Consider the following 8,905-nt stretch of genomic DNA (forward strand, 5'->3'; position numbering starts at 1 on the left):
TCCTCCGGCGGCAGAGCGGGAGCCCTGCTTTGCAAATGCTGCTGAAGTCCGTCCTGGTTAAAAGGATTCCCTCGATTGGATAAACTCCCTCTTGCATATAAGTGATTTGTTTTAAGTCCCAATGTTTCTCTTAAGCTAAATCACTGCCCTGGGCAAGATAGTGTGGTGTGTGTGTGTGTGTGTGTGTGTGTGTGTGTGTGTGTGTGTGTACGCGCGCGCGCGCGCGCGCGCCCCTGCTACCTGGAGCCTCCCTAAACCGCCTAAGAAGCGAAAAAGAGGGCGACCAGTCTGCCATTTGTTAACCCTTTCTTCCTGCCAACTCCAAACTTTCTAAGCTGAAGGCAAGTGTCAACACCTCTAGGCTGCTGCAGAAGTTTTCGCGGTGGGTGGGCTGAGAACTGAAAAGAGAAAATATTTTAAAGTTTCTTTGTATTATGATTCCCAGATATGAAAACGTGCAAAAGACACATGGGAAAGAAACTTATCATGATGGTGATACAAATAAATTTGAGGACGCTTAAGGAAGGGAAACTGTCATCTCTAAAGTCCGCTGAAGTGACTTTTGCTTCTTGAGAGCCTTTAATTCAATGATTTCAAAATACTTTAAAAAAAAAAAAATTCAGTGCCGCCAAGACGGCACAGTTCGTTTTCCCGGTTATTTCCTCAACCTGCAGGCGTCCTCGCCCCTTTATTCCTTTTCCTTGATCCCTCACCGCTCCAGCCCCAGCCCTCGCCCCAGCCCCCACCCAAAGTAAAAGGTAAAAAGAAAAAAAAAAAAAAAAGTTCAATGAGTAAAAAAAATGGACAGTAGGTGGCGCTGTTTGGGAAAAAATGAGGTCGGATTTCGCAGTAACTTGGTCTTTGAAAAGTTGGCTAAAGTAATTTAGTAAAGCCTCGCTTGTCTTTTACTTCCATTTCTTTTATTCCTTCCTCTCTTTTCTTTTCTCTCCCTTCTACGTGCCGTTGATGTGGAATTCTTTTCAATTCTACTGTTTCTTGATGACTGGGTTGTTGGTTTTTGATAAGATCAGACCATAAATTTGGGCCATAGTCGAAGTTCAAACGTAAACAGAAAGGTAAACTGAGAGTGGTGATTGCTGCACATCGGACAGGTGTGGAGTTGCTGCGGGGTGTGACCGGGGTTGCAGCGTTGGGCTCCAATGCCAGGTAGTTCAGCGTGACCCATCCCCCAGAGCTGGGTCAGCAAATCCAGTCCCCCGCCCCCACCCTCAAAACACACAGGTCATTTCACCTCTGGGCAGCATGGCAGTGGTGGATGACTGCAGTCCACTCTGGGGACACCCACTTCCTCATTTCCCCAGCAGCCTGCTGCTTGACTTCACTCAGTCTTTGAACTCTGCCTGAGGTGATTCAACTGTTACAAAGACTGGCTTAAACTTCAGAGCACAGTTCATCTCACTTAATCAGACTTGAGTTTCCTGATTTTTCAGGGTTTGAGGAATGGTAAACTATTATTATAAAGTATGGCCCAACTTCTATTCCACGACCTATAGTGTAAATTAAACTGAGTTAGGAGTAGGGTAGACATTGTGGGGTGCCAAGGCTCTCTACCTGTGAGCCCCCCCCCACACGCAAAGGGCCTTGTAGCCTCCATCCCATGTCTAACCACCTAACTGCCCACCAATGAGGGCATTCTACCGGTTGGTGAGTAATGTTAAACCATCCCTATGCTAACAATTCAAGCAACAGAGAACCTATAAAACCGAGTTTCTTTATTAAAGAAAAACACGTTTGTTGTTTCTACCTTGTAGTTCATCATGCACGAAGCAATGTTGCATGTCCTCCTGCTTTGGGCAGATATAAACTACATTTGTGAACTTCTGCCCTCCCCTCCCCCGCTGAGGCAAGAGAGAAAATGCTAGCACATTTTAAAGCTAGAAGATAAAGTTTCCCTATAAGCAAAAGGGATTCACAATAATAGACCTTACGAGCAAATCACACCTTTGGTATTTATTGTCTGTGGGGTTAGAAAGGTACTTTACTTCTCTGGATCTTTAATTTTGTATTTTGGAAGGGAGGGGGAAAGGACAGGAAAAAGGAACATTTATGCATTTCTCTCTCTCTCTTTCTCTTTACCCCTTTTTCTCTCTCTCTCTCTGGTCTTTGGCGCGCGCGCGCGCGCGCGCGTGTGTGTGTGTGTGTGTGTGTGTGTGTGTGTGTGTGTGTGTGTTTACTGTCTAGTCTTTTACAGAAGAAAACTGTACTCCTGCATTTTTTTGGTATTTATCTGTTGCTTTGATAGAGCTCTATGAAAATAAAGCTGCTCTTTCCACATCCATGTCACTGAAATGGACCAATGTTTTAATAGTCTCCATAGACAGCATGGGAGGTTCCACCGCCCAACCTACAGAAACAGGAGTGAACTTTAGGTACTCTGCCACTTAAAAACGTGTCCATCTAACATTCTAAATGTGTCTCTTGGTTGGTGCTGTGCATTGTGATTAAATTTTCCTAGACACCAAGTGTCTGAAGCAGGAAGATCATGAGTTCAAACCAGCCTTGGTACCATCTATCTTATAAATAAATAAACCATCTTTTAAAAACATTCATAAATTTGTAATATCACATGTTGATACTGAAACCTACCGGTTTACTAGGTTATTCAGATGTTCAAATTATTATCACACTATTTAAAAAGCACACTCAATCATTAGCACAATCTCTAAGCTCATCCACTAAGTCTCCAAATACTGGAAGCTTTCATACCAATCATGAGAAATGGACATTTCCCACATAGGAATTTTCTTCTGGATGCTCAGGGTTTCCAGCAGCAGCAGATACCATCAGTCCTTGACACTGTGGTGGCAGGTTCGCTTCATTGAATTAGAAGAGATCCTTCAAGCTGAACATTATTAGTATACAACCATAATCCCAGCCCTTTGAAGGATGGGGCAGGAGGATTTGAGTTCAAGGCCAACCTGGCCTATAGAGTAAGATGCTATCTTAATACATAAAAAATAAACAAAACAATAAAATAATAGTAGTTTGTTCATTCAAGAAAAATGATGTTCTAGGATCTAAGTGTCCAATACAGAACACAACACAAGGAAACATATCCAGCCAACAACCATGGTGATTAAGTGCACAGCAGAAGGCTTTTCCGTGTACTTCCCATATCTTCATAAAGAGTCTTAAGAACTCAGAAAGCTGAGAGTTGAAATTTGGTCAGGATCTATAATGCTTCATCTAGGGCATCTCAAATGAAACTGCTCTTTGCTCATGAGTGTGCCCGGGGGTCACTTCAGTGCAATGATTTGTTTCTTCTGGAAAGCCTGGCAGGATAGCCACCGCTTATTGCCTCAAGACAACTAAGGGGGAAGATAAAAATAATGCATTGTTATTATTATAACTAGCCTAGATAACCTTGAAGAGTCTTGGGTTCCCGCAAGGATTAAAAAAAAAAAAAAAAAAAAAAAAAAAAACTATTTTATGTTATATACACTAAATGCAGTGGGATGTGACTCTGTGCTTTTCTTATTAATTTTATTTTAAGATTTTACACAAACTGTTCACTGATAGAGATGAGATCTAGAACTAGGAACACACATGTCAGTATGTTACATGAAGCACAGCTATAGGAAATATCTAATGCTTCTTATGGCAAAAAGACCCAGAGAGTATGACAGACATTTGATAATTTTTTACTGTATTCCCAAAATAATTCACACACATCCAGAAATGACGATGTGATTTCAGAAGCCCCCTACTGCCTTCCAAACCTGTTTCCACAAATCTAAAAATCCCATGCTAAGTGAAACATTACAGTATCTTTGAAAAGACCATGACATCCCAACTCTTCCTAATTATTTAGAAGCTATAATATGTGCTTATTTAAAAAAAAAGAGAAAAATACTACCATGCTGATATTTCTTTTAATGATGCATACTCAGTTCCTTTTACTGTTCAGAAATCACTTTGGAAGACAATGTTTAGTGTTTAGGAAGCAATTTGGAAGAAATGTTAGGGAATGCTTGGTTCTCTGGGAGAATTCTGGGGATGTTAGATTCTTCAAGAGTTCATTACATTTCCTTTACTCAGGTATTTAATCAGGTATTGACACCTGATTTCACAGCTTTAAGCTAATACAAAAGTTTTCAGGTTAAGAAGGTATTCAGGTTAAGAAAACTCCAAGCCAGCACTCAGGAGGCACAGATAGAGGTAGGTGGATCTCTGAGTTTCGAGGCCAGCCTGGTCTGCAAAATGAGTTCCAGGACAGCCAGGGCTATACAGAGAAACCCTGTCTCAAAAAAGAAACAACAACAACAACAACAAAAAAAAAAGTTAAAAAAAGTGAAAGAAAGAAAGAGAGAGACAGAAAGAAAAAAAAGAAAGGAAGGAAGGAAGGGAGGGGGAGGAAGGAAGGGAGGGAGGGAGGGAGAGAGAGAGGGAGGAAAGAAAGAAAGGAAGGAAGGAAGGAAGGAAGGAAGGAAGAAAGAAAGAGGGAAGAAAATACAACAAACAAATTCAAGTGGCAAAAACTGGGGGGAGATGTGTCTAGACTTAGAGTGCAAAGTGAGGTTTCCTCCCCTTAAGGAAGGAAGGTGCCAGGTGCACACCCAGTTACGGGAACTGCACCTGAGGGCAAACATCACCGCTGTCAACCCAAGTACCTTCAAGAAGTGCCACTCCAAGCTTAGTCACTTCCTAACCATCAGGGTGACTTGAGAATGACAGCAAGACATGGTGGTGCTTTTCCAAGAAATTCTCTTTTCCTGAGTTTCAGAAATGGTCTCTCCTGTGGAATTTTCCTTCCAACACCTTGACAGTTCTTAGTTCCATAGGATCAATGTGGGTATATGAGATCTGAGCATGGATATATACTGTTGGGTTTTGCTCTTGGCTCATCTCTCACAAATGGCAGTTTGTTCAATACAAAAATTGCCAGACTTTTAATTAAGCAGTTTACGGAGTGGTTTTAAGGTTAAAGACAAGGAGCATTGAGAGTCAAAAGGGAAAAGAAATATAAATCCGTGTTTTTCAAACCTGTCAGAGGATGGTCTTCAATACATGCTCTAGACTGCTTTAAAAATGCAGATTATAACCGGGCGGTGGTGGTGCACACCTTTAATCCCAGCACTCGGGAGGCAGAGGCAGGTGGATCTCTCTGAGTTCGAGGCCAGCCTGGTCTACAGAGCGAGATCCAGGAAAGGCACAAAGCTACACAGAGAAACCCTGTCTCGAAAAACAAACAAACAACAACAACAACAACAAAAATGCAGATTATGTTAAAGCCTCAGGCCAACCTAGTTCCTCAGAACCTTTAGTGGCTCCAGGAAATATGCTTGGGAAATTTGGAAAGCCTCCTGGTAGTTCTTATGCACTCCTGAAGCTAGGGACCTTAAGCTCCAGTAACATTGGAGGTGCAAATGAGATTCCCTGTGCCTTTTACACATGGTTATTTGTAGTTACAGCTTTTGTCTTTAACACTATTTGGTCATTGAAAAGCTGCCTCTTTTGCATGATGCTACTGCGGAGTTTCAAGCATTTCCTGTTGATGGCTTTATGTTATCCTTTACACCCTGAGGTCCATGCAATCGGTAGGCTACCAATTGTAATACTTTATCTAAAGTACCAAATCTAGTACTTTAATTCACTGGGTACATTCAGGAAGGCTGGGAGCCTGTGAAAAGTGAGGGCTTGAAACTCAACTGCCCCCTTGGGCATCCCGCTTTTGTTTTCTGCATGGTTCTGGGAAATTGCTTAGTCTGCATAAGCCTTAGTTTCTCTATAATAAAATGGATATGGATGGGAAAGTTTATCTTCGAAGTACATTGTGGGACATAGACAATAATAATCTTTTAATGTTCTGATAGGTATGAAATAAGAGTTAGCCATAATTACTAGTGCTGTTGAAAACACTAGGAGTTTAAAAATGGCAGTGTCCCTAAGAATTTGTTCTTCTCATTACAGTGAGACTGTTAGGCATTCTAAAGCATAAAACACTGGTCAGTTCTTCCCGAAGACTTCAGAGCTGCGGATCTGACCTTCAACACCTGCAGACAGTTCCTCCGAAAGCACCTCCTTAGCATCAGCAGCAAGTATGCAGTACCTAAGGAGCTGGCTAGATTAATGATTGCCAAATCTCACCCAGCGTATTGTAAGCTCCTTGTTTAAAATTTAAAATACTCATTTGAGAGAGCTTGTGGCTTGACAGTCTCCTCTGAGATGCATGAGAAAATTAACCAGTATTGAGATGTGTTGGAGAGATGGCTCCTTGGGAGGTGATCCGGTCAGGAGTTTCTGCTTTCAGGAAGGATTAGTACCCTTGTTACATCAGGGGATAGTGATCAAGGGGAAGTTTCTGATACAAAGTCTGGGCTGTCTCTCTGTGGGTGCTCTGTTGTTCTTCCACCAGGAGATAACAGAACAAGGAAACATTTACCTTGACAAATGGAGGAATTAGAAGTTCCTAGCCTCCAGAGTAATTTTTTCCTCTGAGTGCTGGAGTATTCGGCTACAAGATGGAGTCTGTGGCATCAGCTTTACTTTATCATGGCATGACTACGAGGATCAAAGAAACACACACATTGTTTACAGCAAATGTTGTTTCCTCTGTTATTATTTCCTCCTTTAAAATTCATCTTACTGCAATTGTTGCACAGTGCCTTCTAGAATGTTCCACCATAGCATGGCTTTTGGTTGATTATATTAAAAGATAGTAAGTGATCACTTACATACTCATTAGTTTCTTTGGTTGATATTTATTAAATACATAATAGTTTAAAAGCTTTGACTCAGGTATCCTAAGAGACACAAAAGCAAACAGCATAATTTTCCTTGGCGTTAAAGAAACTCATGTGTCAAGAACTTATTTTGTTGAAAGGCAGAAGAGCATATTTGAGAAAACAACACTTAACAGCAATAATTATGTGGAATGAAAGTAGTTGCTATAGTAAAACTTGCCGAGTCTATCTAAATTATAGAAAACGTTTTACTTAATTTTTTTTTTTTCTACCACTGTATTGTAATATGTAATCCCACTGCAAGGGGGCAGGGAGATGCCTCAATGGGAAGCGGTAGTTGCTGACAAGTTTCAATTCACAGAACGCACATGATAGAAAAGAAGCAACTCCAGTAAGTTGTTTTAACCCTTACAAAGTTGCTGTACACACACACACACACACACACGCACACGCACACGCACACGCGCACACACACGCACATACACACACACGCACAGAGAAAGAGAGAGAATAAATAAATAAATAAATAAATAAACGTAAAAAAAATAAATAACTCTATTGTAAAAAATGGCTTTTTAGAGTAGCTATATAAGTAGGAGACCCCAGCTTTTACCAGAGGAAACATACAGTTTGGAGAATAAGCCCTCCATGGTTTCCTTTTTATTTGCAGTATGTGGTACTAAACTCAGACCTTGCTTTGTACTAGGTACATGCTCTACAACTGAGAAATAGCTCCATCCCTTGTATTGTTTTTAAGACAGAATCTCATTCTGTAGCCCAGGATGGCTTCTATTCCATTTTCTAAGGAGGGATTTTTTTTTTATTCAGTATGATCATCAGGGAAGAAACAAGGGACTAGCATCCTAAACCCTTTCCTTTGAACACCAAGGTGACCTTTAGGAGTGTGTATGGAAGAATTAAGGATGGAGGCAAGGGGTTTGCATAGCTTCATCCTCCAACAGTCTTGATGGAGTTGTGGTTTCCTATCATAGTCTCAGATCAGTCTGTAGGAGGACTAGCTGACTCCAGAGAAAGTTTGATTGCTTGAGGGGGCAATTTGCTACTCATCACAAGATGATTGCTGCCTTGTGGGGACTTGTCATGTTGTAATGACTCCTGCTGGGGTGAGGACATCCTGACTTCTCATCACAGGTTCATATGCCTCCAAGATGGGCTGTTTTGGAAGACTTGAAAAGACAAAACAAAACACACCACTCTTGTCTTCAGCCTGGGGAATGAGACAGCACAGAAGGTCTCAGGCAAACCTACCTGCATTCCCAGATTCCAGACAGCCAGTCCTTAGATGAATGAATAAGATGTGTGTAGTGAAGCAGATGCTTGACCTAGAGTTTAAGATGGCAAAGCAGATAGATGTAGACTCAACTGAGTCTTGACTTTGAGCTAAGGAGTCCTTTAAATTGCAATAGGATAGTAAGAGTATTTCAGTAAATCTAAATTAATCTTTTGAGATCCTTTTCCTTCTACTGGGTTGCCTTGTCCAGTTTTGATAGGAGGGTATGTATCTAGTTTTATTGTAACTTTTTATGCCATGTTTGGTTGATATCCATAAGAGGCATGCTCTTTTCTAAAGAGCAACAGAGGAGGGGTGGATCTGGGGGAGAGGGAAGGTTGTGGTGAGAGAGTAGGAGGGGTGGAGGGAGGCAGGGGAGACTGTGGTCGGGATGTAAAGTATGAGAGACAAATAATTTGAAAACATGTAGGTATTTAAAATTGAGATTTTTCTTCTTTAGATGTTTTCTCAATTCTAATTAAAACACATAGCACTGTGAACTCCCTACAACACTGTTGTAGAAACCGCCCACACATTTTAGATCCTGTGTTGTTGTTGTTTTCATTCAGTTTAAGGTATATATATTCTAGAAATGAAACTTGCCTCTCCATTCTACTCCTGAGGGAAATTTTATTCTTCTAGGCAGATCATGTAAATGGAATTCTGTAGTATACATGTGTAGTAATACAGATACAATTAAATATTTTATTTTATTGCTTTATATTTGTCTGATGATTTGTGATATAAGCATTTTTCCTATATTGTTGACATAGTATGTATTGTCACAGGAGAAACATCTTTGGCTAATTTTTAAAATGAAAATTTTATTTTGAGTTATTGAGTTGTAGTCCTTTATATATTTTGATGACTCATCCCTTACGTATAAATTTTTCAAACATTTTTCTCACTC

The sequence above is a fragment of the Peromyscus leucopus genome, chromosome 20 (genome assembly GCF_004664715.2).
Source record: "Peromyscus leucopus breed LL Stock chromosome 20, UCI_PerLeu_2.1, whole genome shotgun sequence".
Lineage (NCBI taxonomy): Eukaryota > Metazoa > Chordata > Mammalia > Rodentia > Cricetidae > Peromyscus > Peromyscus leucopus.